General features: G+C 36.8%; 1 pseudogene; it reads right to left on the bottom strand.

Moving 5' to 3' along the window:
* Window positions 1-3,059: 3,059 nt before the first annotated feature.
* Window positions 3,060-11,663, bottom strand: LOC124529153 (60S ribosomal protein L13-like; annotated as a pseudogene).
* Between the last annotated feature and the right edge of the window lie 2,361 nt (window positions 11,664-14,024).

Consider the following 14,024-nt stretch of genomic DNA (forward strand, 5'->3'; position numbering starts at 1 on the left):
GTTTTGGACCATTGTGTTTTCATTTTCATTTGTTTCCATGTACTTTTTGATTTCTTGGTTGACACATTCATTGTTTACTAGCATGTTGATTAACTTCTATGTTTTTGTGTGGTCTTTCCACATTTTTCTTGTGGTTGATTTCTAGTTTCATAGTGTGGTCAGAAATGATGCATGCTATTACTTTGAGCTTGTTGAATTTGTTGAGGCTTGTATGTGATCTATTCTGGAGAATGTTCCTTGTGCACTTGAAAAGAATGTGTATTTTGAAATTTTAGGATGGAATGTTCTGAATATACCTATTAAATCCATCTGGTCCAGGGTGTCATTCAAAGCCACTCTTTCCTTGTTGATTTTCTATTTGAAAGATCTGTCTATTTGATGGAAATCTGGTATTAAAGTCCCCTACTATTATTGTATTGTTATAATTTAGTTCCTTTATGTTTGTTATTAACTGTTTTATGTATTTGGGTGCTTTTATACTTGTCAGATTTTCTTGCTGGGTTGTCCCCTTTATTATTACATAGTGTTATTTGTCTCTTTTTATAGACTTTGTTTTAGTATATTTTGTCTGATATAAGTATTGCTACTCCATCCTTGTTTTGACCTCCATTTATACGATAAATGTTTCTCCATCTCCTCACTTTCAATCTTCAGGTGCCTTTAGGTCTGAAATGAGTCTCTTAAAGGCAACATATAGATGGGCCTTGTTTTTTTTTTTAATCCATTCTATTACCCTGTGTCTTTTGATTGGAGCATTTAGTCCATTTACATTAAAAGGAATTATTGATACATATGTATTTATTGCCATTTGTTACTTGTTTTGTGGTTGTTTTTGTAGTTTTTCTCTGATCCTTTCTTCTCTTTCTCTCTTTCATGGCTTGCTAATTTTCTTTTATGATATAATTGGATTCCTCCTCTTCATTTTTTGAAAACCTATTATTTTTTTTATTTGTGGTAACCATTTGGATTATATATAACATCTTTTGAATATAGCGGTCTATATTAAACCGATGGTCACTTAATTTTGAACTCATTCTTTACTCCTCTCCCCTCCACATTTCAGTCATTTGGTAGATACCTTTTTGATGATTACAGACACATCATAATTTAATACTATTGTTATTTTAACAGATTGACATATATATAAACTATACAGGGAAAGGTTAGAACTACTTAGTCTTATGTACTTTATAGGACTTTGTGCTTGGAAACCCAGTGTCTATAAAAATTTGTACTATGATATGTGATATATGGTTACATCCACAAACCAGATGGAACCCCAAATTTAGTGAAGAGTGACTTGTAACATCCTTCCTGGGTAATGGAAATGTATGGTGCTTGGAAAGTGTGACTATTGAGCAGAAACAGCATTGCAATTTTAACTGAAATGTGCTATATCCAACATCTAATCTCTCTGCCTCAGTTACATAGTGTATCAAAGGATTTGCATGCACACTGATAGAATTAAATAAAAATCTAACTATTTCAATGATGATCCACAGGATAAGAAAATATTTTTAGAAACTTAGTAGCAGTTTATATGAAGTTCTGATTTTATACCTGTGTAGAAATACCTATGGATATGGATCAACTAGGAAATGTGAACTTGGCTGTAGAAAATTATAGATGAAAATAAGTGTCTCCATCAACACCTATAAATAAATTCAAATAAGTGTGAATGATGGAGGAAAAAGAGTAAAAGAGCTGGTCAAAAAATATCAAAAGGCCTATGGAGTTATATGGTCTTAATACCATGCTTATTTTTTAAAAATTTTTCTTCCAAGTTTTTATTTAGATTCTATAGTTAATTAACATCTAGTGATACTAGTTGCAGGTGTAAGATTTAGTGATTCATCACTTACATACAACACCCAGTGCTCATCACAACAAGTGCCCTCCTTAATACCTATTACCCATCTAGGCCATCTTTTACCCACTTCCCTTCAACAACCTTCAGTTTGTTCTCTATCATTAAAAGTCTCTAGTGGTCTTCTCTTCCCCCTTCTCATATGTTCTTCTGTTTTGTTTCTTAAATTCCACATTTGAGTGAAATCATATGGTATTGGTCTTCTCTGAGTTATCTTGCTTAGCATAATACTCTCTAGCTCCATCTACAACATTGCAAATGGCAAGATTTCATTCTTTTTGATAGCTGAGTAATATATGCCACTTCTTTATATATTCATCAGTCAATTGACATTTGGGCTTTTTCCATAATTTGGCTATTGTTCATAATGTTGCTATAAACATCACAGTGCATATATCCCTTCAAATCATATACCCAAAGGTACAAATCATGTACATAAATTTGAATTTATGTATCCTTTGGGTACATAAATACCTGGCAGTATAATTAAATATCATGCATTATAGATAGTTCCTATTCCCACTGGATTGTTCAGATTCTGATGGTCATCTTGGATTTAGTAGCCATGTTCTTTATGATATATTATTGCCAAAAATGTTGTTCAATATCTTTTAAAACGTGATAAGGGGAGGGTGCCTGGGTGGTTTTGTTGGTTAAGCATCCAACTCCAGCTCAAGTCATGATCTCACAGCTTGTGGGTTCGAGCTCCATGTCGGGCTCTGTGCTGACAGCTCAGAGCCTGGAGCCTGCTCAGGATTCTGTGTCTCCCTCTTTCTCTGCCCCTCCCCTTCTTGTTCTCTCTCTTCCACCCACCTTCTCTCAAAAATAAATAAACATTTAAAAAAAATTTAAATGTGATAAGGAATTATTGACCTAGGTTAGATAGTAGACTAGGCAGGAAAAAGTTATAACAGCCAGCCTATGATCAATTTCTCTTTTTACTAATCATAAGTTGCAATGGCACTGTCTTTTTTCTTTTTTTTTTAATGTGTATTCATTTTTGAGAGAGAGAGAGAGAGAGGGAACGAGCAAGGGAGGGGAATAGAGGGAGACACAGAATCCAAAGCAGTCTCCAGGCTCTGAGCTGTCAGCACAGAGCCCAATGTGGGGCTCAAACACAAGGACCACGAGATCATGACCTGAGCTGAAGTCGGACGCTTAACCGACCGAGCCACCCAGGCACCCCGGCACTTTATTTTTTCTTTTTAACATCCTGTTCTACTGCTTCTTTGGCCCTTTCTGCCTGGATGTCAAAGAGCAGTGTATTGGCACAGGCCATGTAAATATTGGTCAACACCTTGAAGTTCTTCTCCTCCTCTGTAATGACTCCGGCTTTCTTCTTCTTATAGACATTCCCTGTGGGCTTGACTAGTCCTGTCAGCTGGGTAACCAATTTGAGTTTTTCAGCAGAGCTGTTTTCCCTCTTGGGGGCAGAGGGCATCCTAGAGAAGAGGATGAGCTTAGAGCAGTACTCCTTCAGCCACTGAACATTAGCCTGCAGGGACTCTGTGTACTTGTCTGCCTTCTTGGATCCACTGAGATCCCAACAGCTCATGCCACCTTCTTGTCAATGCCAGCAACCCTAACTCTTCCAAGCTGAAACCCCAGCCAGCTCATACTTTGTTGTGCTACTTCCTCATAGGGCACCTCATGATGGGCCAGGTGGGTCCGGACAGGTCCAAACAGGGGATGTGGGTGATGGGGCTTGCTCTGGCTTGCCAGGCCTTGTGTCTGCAGAACTTCCATGCCAGCTGGTTGAACCATGTGGCCACATACTTGCTGCAAGCTCTTGTGGAAGTGGGGCTTCAGGATCATGCCATTCTGGCCAGGTGCCACAGCTGCTGCCTATGGGTCTGGGGGCACAGAAGAGAGGAGCTAGTCAGGGCCCAGGGTCTAGCTAGATGCAGTGGCTTGCTCCCCACCAGAGCCCAGGCCTGGTCCTGTCCGTGTGATCAATTTCTTCCATGATTAATGAATGAGGGGACACTCTGGAGGAAGGAAAAAAAAAATCAGATGACCGAGTGTAATTTCCTTGTATATATGATAATTGATTGGGGAAATAGATGAATGATACTAGTCGTTATCTATGCAGTACTCTTAATGTCCCTGGATTAGAATTGCATAAGTAAAATAAATATAATTTACAGGGAATGTTACATAAACTTTGCAACTCTCTGGGGTATAGGACATAGATGTTTCATAACATCTTGCTGTATGGAGTAACCTGTGAACCTCTTATTAAAACCTCTCCTATTATTCTGGAGCAGAAATCATGTGTATGATGTGAAAAAGGAAGGGCCCACAGAAGAGTCACATGGGATGATTTTTCTCCCTGCTTTGTCTGGCCTCCAGATTACTTGATCTTTAAAATTATTAGTAAAGCTTGATACAGTATAATTATCTATATGATTCTAGATTGAATTGTTTTGGATTCTAGAAACATTGATTTGCTGAAAATTATATTTTAAGAAGAAATTAGTGTGAATATTCTAAGCAACTATTGCCTATGATTTTGAAATTGTTTTGTTGTTCTAATTTTTTTTTTTCATAGAGAGCTGGTGTTATATTCTTATGTCTCTTCTTGCCCCTAAAAGAAAATTGGAGTTGGGGTTATTCAGTGGTGAAGGAGTGAATGGGAACAAGCACTAGAGAGGATGATGGGCCTGCTAATTGAAACTCCAAATAGGCACTGAGGGAAACCTCTCTGGCTTTCACAAAGCAGAATAAGAAAACTGAGTGGGTCAGATGCTTTTATATTATTGTGGAACATTAATTTCACTGTGGAATCAATAGGTTCACTTGAAAATGTGAGAGGTTCCCACTGTCAAAGTTTATGAGGTAGGGACAAATTTGAAGCCCTCCTTATTGGCACCACGCTATTATATAGTGTCCACTGTGTAACCCTCATTGAATGAGTTTGGATAGAAAATGTGTTGGCACTTCTAGATGGGATCTAGAAGATTAAAATTTCATTCTGTAACGTATGTGTTCTTAAAGTCAACTTAATTGTCCTCTTATGTTCCATTTAAGAGGCCTCTGTGGCTAAAATGTATATGCCATTGTTCTGAGTGAATATGAATATTAGATTAATAAGAATAAAAAATGCAGGAAGGTTTGGATAAGATACTTCTGATACTGTACTGTGTTGAGTTTTTTCCTTCACAGATATAATATTTCTGGCTGAAAACAGTCTGACTTCTAAGCCCAGTAGGTTAAAAATAAAGAACAAAAGGTAGGAAAAATTTTGGCTTCTAAAGAGAGTAAGCTTTCTTCTCCCTTTCATCCTTTGCTGCAAATGCAAGTCAGCTCAAGTGAGTGGTAAACATTGGACCACTGAAAATGTGGAAATATATCATCCTCTTATCTCTTTGTAATGTCCCTGGTTGGACAATATGATAAGAAGATCTTAGGCTGCCCTTTATTGTTTAGTAAGAAACCTCATCCCAGAGGGGGTTTGAGGTATAGATTTGACTGGTTCTACTGTGACTATCATTGCTTTCTTCCTCCTTTGGTATCTCACCGTGGGGTTATTTTTATCTTTCACATGTCCATCTAGAGAGTCCATAGTCAAGGCACCACTGAACCTATTTCTTCCAACTATTCTCAGTGGCTACTCAAAGTTGCTGATGAATTTGAGGTATCATATATTAATTTTTAAAATAGGAAACTTTTTGTCTTGTATACCCTTTTACCATATATCTTTTGCAAATCTGTGACTAGAATAGACAAATGGTCAGGGATTTTGGTTTTCAATATTGTGGTTTCCAGCCAAGTATTATTTCATCCTGACTAGCATCCGTGTTGCTGCTTTATTGCCACCTATGACTCCATCCATTTTGGTTGGCTAGGCAGTGCAGGGTGAAAATGTGAAGTGCTACCTATATTTTTGCAAATATTACATCATACCATGAATATTTGGAAAGGTCAGGGTGAATGCCCCTGATGTCGTATTTCCTTTTCTCGGTGGCAAAAAAGGATTAATCAATGTAGGTACACCTGTTACTTGGGAATGAAGCCAATATCATTGATTTAAGAGTTCAGCATGTGTAGATGCTGCTAGGGGTCTCTCTTGCATCAATTATTATGGAAGTCATGCCTTAAAAAGAAAAAGAAGAAGACATCATGTCTCTTAAATCAACTTTGGTTGGTGGTGATACCACAGTTGTAAAACTTGTCCTTTGAGTAAATAGAGGGTAAGAGACTGAATTCTGCTTTTTATAAGAACATGTCAGTTTTCTATAATAACTGCTTAAATCTCTAGACTCATCAGATGTGCAGTTAGCATTTGAAACTTACACTTAACAGTAAACACTTCAACTGTAGTATAGTATGTGGGAGGGGAAAAAAACATCAATTATCTGATTGATTTAAGAAATAATTTAGAGTGTGTTATGTTTTCTAACCCTGCTTTTCCTAATAATCCTGAGTTGTCTTGGATGGTAATATAAGAAAAAGCTATGTAATTACATGTGTTACCAAAATAACTACTGCCAGTAAGAGAAGAGATACAAACACAAATAATTCATATTTAATTTCCACTAATTAGTACCGAAAACCATCTTTGAACACTTTAAACAAAAATGCATTTGGGTTCTATAGTGTCTCCAATGTTCTTCACATTTTTCTTTCTATTCCTTTGTTATTTTAGGAATAAGTCAATATATAATTTCCCTCCCTTGGGGCACCTGGGTGGCTCAGTCGGTTAAGTGTCCAACACTTAGTTTTGGCTCAGGTCATGATCTTACAGTTCATAAGTTCCAGCCCCACATCAGGCTCCACACTGTCAGTGCAGAGTCTGCTTGGGATCTCTCTCTCTCTGGCCCTCCCCCTCTTCTGCTATCTCTCTCTCTCAAAACAAATAAATAAACTTTAAAAATAGTATTTTCCTCCCTTTTCTAAGTTTCATCTTTCTCACTGGATGCGAGTTATAAAAAGATAGATTTTTGTTACCTCAAATTCAATATTGGAAGTACTAACTTAATCACACCTAATTCAGGGATGAGATAAAATATAGATAGCTCAAAACTGATTTTATTTAAGTCACTTTAAACAGATTTATTTGTTTCATGTATAACTTTTAAGTTCAGAATTCTGATGAGCTGAGTGCTAAATATTTCATAAATATTTTAGTTTTACTGTATATTGGTCATATTTTACATACTGATGGATAGTAACAATAAACAAAGGAGCTTTAAGTGATTATTGTCATAGAACTTATGTTTCTGATGTGGTGGGAGACAGAAACTAATGATATAAATATTGAGTATAATTTTCAGGGAGTAGGTGATCAATATTAGGAGAAAATATAAGAAGGTAGGGACAAGATCATTTTACAGGAATGCCATTATAGATAGAATGGTAAAGCCAATTTTGGAGCCCTGAATAAAGCTGCAATTATCTGAGAAAAGTGTATTTCAGATATTGGTAACAACAAGGGAAAAGTCTCGGGACAGAAGTACTCTATGTGGTTGCAGTGGAATGATGCCAACCAAAATCTGAAGATGAAGAAAGAAAGAAGACCAGGAGCTTAATCACGTGTTTCTTTACAAACCATAGGAAGAATGATTTTTCCTCTGTGGTTTTGAGAAAACATTACAGGGTTTGAGTAGGGGAGCAAGGTAATCAGGGGTGGGTTTAGCCCTTCTATCTATGATTACAGTTATAGTTGCTATCACGCACCCACACACAAAAGTAGAATATGGGGGAAAGTTTGCTGGGCAAATAATTTTGAGACATTTTGGCTTTAAAAAAGTTTTCTTGGGGCACCTGGGTTCTCGGTCGAGCAACCAGCTTGATTTTGGCTCAGGTCATGATCTTAGGGTCATGGGATAGAGCCCCATTTCTGGCTCTGGGCTGAGCATGGAGCCTGCTTAGGATTCTACTTCTTCCTCTCTCTCTGCCCCTCCCTTGCTTGCCTGTGTGCATGTGTGCATGTGTGTGTACATACACTCTCTCTTTCTCAAAATAAGTAAATCTAAAAAAAAGTTTTCTTCACAGCAAGAATTCTGATACCATTTAAAATCCTAGTATCTTTGGGATGCCTGGGTGGCTCAGTTGGTTAGGTGACTGACTTCGGCTCAGGTCATTATCTTGTGGTTTGTGGGTTCTCTCTCTTGAGCACTCTCTCTTTCTGTCTTTCAAAAATAAATAAATATAAACAAAAAAATAAAAAACAAAATAAAATGCTGGTATCTTCAAAAAAGAGACCATATATGTAGTATATTAAAATTGCTGACACAAGACTCTTCTCTGAAAGATTATTCTGTGATTTGGGGGATTCACAGTTACTATACTTACAATATCTTTCCTAAAGATTATTGAAAAAATATGCCCTCCTCAATACCCTGTTGGGATGAGCACTGGGTGTTGTATGGAAACCAATTTGACAATAAATTTCATATATTGAAAAAAAAAAGAAAAGAAAAAATATGTAAAATCACACTCTCTGTGGGATATGTATAAGGAATACGTAACACTGTCCAAAGTTCTAAAAGACTTCAATAAAAATAACACTTTACAGATGATTCTCATTAAATACATTAAAAAATGGAAATCTAAGGAAACTTTTAAGGTTATAGCATATGTTGGGGTGCCTGGGTGGCTCAATCAGTTGAGTGTCCAACTTTGGCTCAGGTCATGATCTCACAGTTTGTGGGTTCGAGCCTAACATCAGGCTCTGTGCTGACAGCTCAGAGTCTGGAGCCTGCTTTGGATTCTGTATGATTCTCTCTTTATCTCTGCCCCTTCCCCACTCACACATATATATCAAAAATAAACATTTAAAAATTGTTTAAAAATACTATAACATATTTTTTAAGTTTATTTATTAATTTTGAGTGAGAGAGAGAGAGTGCAGGGGAGGGACAGAGAGAGAGGGGAGAGAGAATCCCAAGCAGGAACCAAGCCATCAGCACAGAGCCTGATGCAAGGCTCAAATTCACAAACTGTGAGATCATGACCTGAATCATAATCAAAAGTTGGACACTTAACCAACTGAGCAACCCAGGCACTCCTAAGATTATAGCATATTTTAGACACTGTGGTGTTTTAACAACCAAAATTTACTATGTGTCATAAACTTTAAGTCTTATACATATGTTACTTAATATTTAATTTTCCTTGTGTAGGCATTGGTACCTGACCATTGCAGAATATGAACACATTACATGGAAATGGTAAACTGAGCAAATCCAATTCACTCAGATAGTCATCATCATGGACAGATGTCAAATCTAATTGTGTTTGAATGAAACATGTGATCATAAACACTATACCAAAAGGCCTGACATAGTAAAAAGTATTACATATCATGAGAAATATCCTAAAGCTATGATGCTATGTAGACATATTGGACAGTCTTGATATTTAGTATTAGTGTTTTTGTATGGTAAGGACATCTGTTCCACAGATGAAAAGATGATATCAATGTGCATTTTTTAAAAATGTAATCTAATTTACATAATTGAGGACCATAAACATGATTGGGATCCAAAATCAATTAGATTAACTTTTTACATTCTGAATTTCATTTCAAAATATTTAGCTTTTAGCTTTTATTTGGTTCAACTAGAGAGTGTCTCTCTATCCAATGCCTTACATAACACAGAAAGGAACCCATGACATCAAGAACCTACGAGATTCACCTAAAAACACTATTACACCATTAATTAGAAATTAGAATAATCAAAAATGTTAAATAACAAATTAAACTTTGACAAAGTACACTATTGGGAGAAAAACATTAGACTTGCCCTTTCTTCTAGTATATTAGCGTATAATACCTTACACCAAAAATGATTGAGGAAAAGTTTAAAAACAGCAAAGACAGAGTAGAATATGGTCTTAAAAATATAAATATAAAAAATTTTATTAAACAATAATAGAATAATGCAATAAATATCTCATGCTATGCCCCTAACCAATATTTGCCCCTCCTTTGTATATTAAAGTGCTCAATAATTTTATTCTCTAATATTCAAAGATAAGTTACTAATAAGTTCTTATATTTAAATAGCATTTCTTAAATGTATTTAAATTAAGTGACCTGCTTTATACTTATAAAAATGACATAAGTAGAGCCATTTTTATTTTTACTATTTATTGATTTATTGCTTTTAGTTTCAAGTGTAGAATTTAATGATTCATCACTTATATATACAGCACCCGGTGCTCATCACAACAAATGCCCTCTTTAATACTCTCACCTATTTAACCCATCCCCTCACCTACCTCCTCTCAGTAACTCTCAGTTTGTTCTCTATAGCTAAGAGTTTGTTTGTTTTTCTGGTTTGCCTCTGTTTTTTCCCCCTTCCCCTATGTTCATCTGTTTTGTTTCTTAAATTCCACATATGAATGAAATCATATTTTTCATTTGTATTTGTCTTTCTCTGACTTATTTTGCTTAGAATAATACACCCTAGCACCATCCATATCATTGCAAATGGCAAGCTTTCATTATTTTTGATAGCTGAGTAATAGTCCATTTCTGTGTGTGTGTGTGTGTGTGTGTGTGTGTGTGTGTGTGTTTATACACATTTTTTTTTATCCATTCATCAGTCGATGGACATTTTGGGTCTTTTCATAATTTCAGCACTTTTAAAAATAGACCTGGAATAGCTATTTCATAGGAACTGCCTTGCACATCCTGTGTCCTAAATCTTTGAACCAGGCCAAACTTCAACATACCAAGAAGTCAGCAAGAATGAGAAAATCTTGTTTGAAAAGACTGATAAAAATGAACTTTTACCTGGGGAGCACTTTGCCTGACCAATCAGTGATGTACAAATCTAGCCCTGCTTGTCAGAACAATGAACTCTTCTTAAAAACAACTTACCTAACATTTTTTTTTATGTCTATAAAAATCCTGAGTCCACTTCCTATAACCAGGACACTGTTTGGGCATCTATCTAAATCTATGTACCCTGAATTTCAATTCTTTGGTCCCAAATAAATGCTAGCCTCTTGAACTGGTTTCTTATTCTAAATTTCTTCAAGAGGTTCCTCCCTCAGCAAGTCCAGTTGGTTTCATGTTTAAGAACTAGGATTCTTCTTCTTATAAATATTTATCCCAGTGGACTGAAAATTCCAAAGATCAATTGCAATTACAGTGGTCACTTTGGGGCTCTTTTGAACTCACAGAACTTGACTTGAGAACCACAGATTTAAAACCAGACAAATCAAATAGGATGCTTAATTGGTATTTGGAAACTTTAAAATGAACTCAAGACTGATTGCCTCTTTTCAGAATACTGTTTCCAACTTAAGAGAGAAAAATTCTCAGTTTGAAAAGAACCATAAGGCTTTACAGAATTACTTTTCTCTTCAGCCTCCTCCTGCTGCTTCGGGTTGCTCTCTCTCTCCCTCTTCTACTTTTCTTTGTCCCTCTTATGGCCAAACTCCTTCTTTACCCCCAATATCCCAAGACCTCTCTAGATCTTCCTGTTTTATCCTTTTCACACTGTCCTGTTCCAATGAACCTTTTCAAGGTTAGACCTAAAAGTTATACTCCTGAACATTTTATATTCTCCCTAGACAGAGGCTGAATTGAGAGCTATTGCCAAGGAGTTTCCAAGGGTTTCTGAAGACTCTCATCAATTTGCTGACAAATTTAATATTTTCATCCAAACCTACCACTCTGGTTTCTTTGATCTTTATCAGTTGATCCATCTATTTGTTGGACAGGGTCAAGTTCAACATTGGTTGCCAAAGGCTGAATGTCATTAGATGATCTCCAATGGGTCTTACCATAGGACAGGGTACCTCTTGGGTGCATTGCTAAAGCTTTACATGAAGCCATTCCCCATATCTTCCCTAAAGCCATAGATTGGAATAAAAAAATCCAGACATGTACTCAAAAGCTTGATAAACTAGTTTATGAACGCTATGATTAGCTTCAATTAGTTTTTTTTTTATGTTTTTAAGTTTATTTATTTATTTTGAGAAAGAGAGAGCACACTCAAGCAGGGGAGGGTCAGAGAAAGAGGGAGAGAAAGAATCTCAAGCAGGCTCTATGCTGTCAGTGCAAAATCCAAGCAGGGCTCAAAGTTAAAAACAAAAACAAAAACAAAAACAAAAACAACAACAAAAAAACATGAGATCATGACCTGAGCTAAAAGCAAGACATGGATGCTTAACTGACTGAGTCACCCAGGTTTGTAAAAAACCCAGACAGTGTCTTACACAGAAACACCAAAGGCAATCTTCTAGCACTAAGCCCTCAAGCCCTCTAATGGACAGAGGCTACTCCCAGGAAACACAAGAGGTTTTTCTGATTTTGCACCTTAATCATCTGGGTGAAACTTCCTTAATGATCAGAAATGAGGTTCTTACAATTTTAATTGACACTGGAGCAACTCTTCTGTGCTCATGCTCAAACAATCCTGTACTGATAAAAATTCCATTGCTGGGAATTTCTAATAAACCCTTAACAGCTCATGAGTCTCTTTCCTTACCTTTTCAGTTAGGCACCTCTTCAGGATAGGCATTCCTTTTTACTAGTTCTCTTAGCTCCTGTCAATCTACTTGGGAGAGACTTCTTAGAAAAATACCACATTGCCATTTCCTTTCCCAAAAAAAGGAAATCATTCTATTTTTTAAATGTTTATTTATTTTGAGAGAGAGAGAGAGAACAAGCAGGGGAGGGGCAGACAGAGAGGGAGAGAGAAAGAATGCTAAGCAGGCTCCACACTCAGCACAGGGCCCAACGTGGGGCTCCATTTCATGACCATGAGATCATGACTTGAGTGGGAACCAAGAGTCGGACACTTAACTGACTGAGCTACCCAGGCAACTCAAAAGAGAAATCATTCTTAAAATCAATTCAACCCCTCTTTTAACTGTCAGCATTGGAAACCTTTCAATACCTCTAATATTCTTTCCCCTTAAATCAGCTAGTAAGGACACTGAGAGCTTAACTTTCTTAGAAAAGGTTCCTAAAGGACTTAGGGGAAAACCTAGGATAGATATCAGGTGGATCCATTCTGCATCCCCAGTTAAGTTTCAAGTTGATCCAGGCAAACCCCTTCCTAATATCAGGCAATATCCTTTAAACCTTGAAGCTATTGCAGGAATAAAACCAATTATAGAAGAATGCAAGTCTCCAAACCTTGTAGTCTCTTTTATCAGCCCTTGTAAAGCATTCATCCTTTCTGCAAAGAAACCTCATGGACAAGGGTGCAAGTCTGTCCAGGAACCCAAAGCCAACAATAACATTCAATTCCCTGACCCCCAGTTCTCCCTAACCTTCACACTCTCCAGACTCCATTCCCACACAGAGTAAGTTTTTCACTGTAATTTGGTTTCTGTAATGCCTTCTTTAGTATAAATGCCAGTTTTTACTTGCCTTCATTTGGGAAGGACAAAAATATGTTTGGAGTGTGATGCCATAAGACTACCCAGACAGTCCTTGTTTTTCACAAATCTTCATGCAGATTTGGCAGGTGACACTTTCCCACAAAAAAATTAATCCTTATACAGTATGTTGATGCTCTTCACTTGTGCTCCTCTTCCAATGAAGCATGTAAACAGCATAGTAACCACCTCCTTAAACTGTTAGCAACTAAAGACCACAAAGTCTCAAAAAAAAAAAAAAACACTTCATTTCATCCATACTCAATGAGTTAAAATATCTGGGGCATTTGATCTCTGACCTAGGTCTCCTCTTGCACCCCAACAGCCTCCAGAGCATTTTAAGCTTCCCACAGACAAAAACCGGGAAGAGATACCTTGGAGAATTTTTAGGCCTTGCAGGATCTTATAAGAACTGGATACCAAATTTGTCTTTTATAACCCAATTCTGTTATATTCTACTAAAATCTGACAAATCAGATACAATGGGAAGAAAATACTCACATGGCTTTTGGCCAGTTGAAAAGACTTCTCAGCCCTCCTATTGGGGCACCCTAATTATCAGTCTTGTTTTTGTTTTGTGTGTGTGTGTGTGTGTGTGTGTGTGTGTGTGTGTTTCCTTTCTACAGAGAAAGAAGGAAATGCCTTGGGTGCCCATATTCAAAAATACAGAGTTAACATAGACCTCTTGGCTGTTATAACCAGTGTTAGACCCAGGAGCCAAAGGACTTCCTCTTTGCATGAGAGCTATTTCAGCTACAACTGCTTTAACCAGACCAACAGGAGAGATAGTCATGGGCTCTCCCTTAAG

Source organism: Lynx rufus, unplaced genomic scaffold, assembly GCF_022079265.1.
Source record: "Lynx rufus isolate CCGP_SWC_20201006 ecotype Redwood Valley unplaced genomic scaffold, mLynRuf1.p SCAF_6, whole genome shotgun sequence".
Lineage (NCBI taxonomy): Eukaryota > Metazoa > Chordata > Mammalia > Carnivora > Felidae > Lynx > Lynx rufus.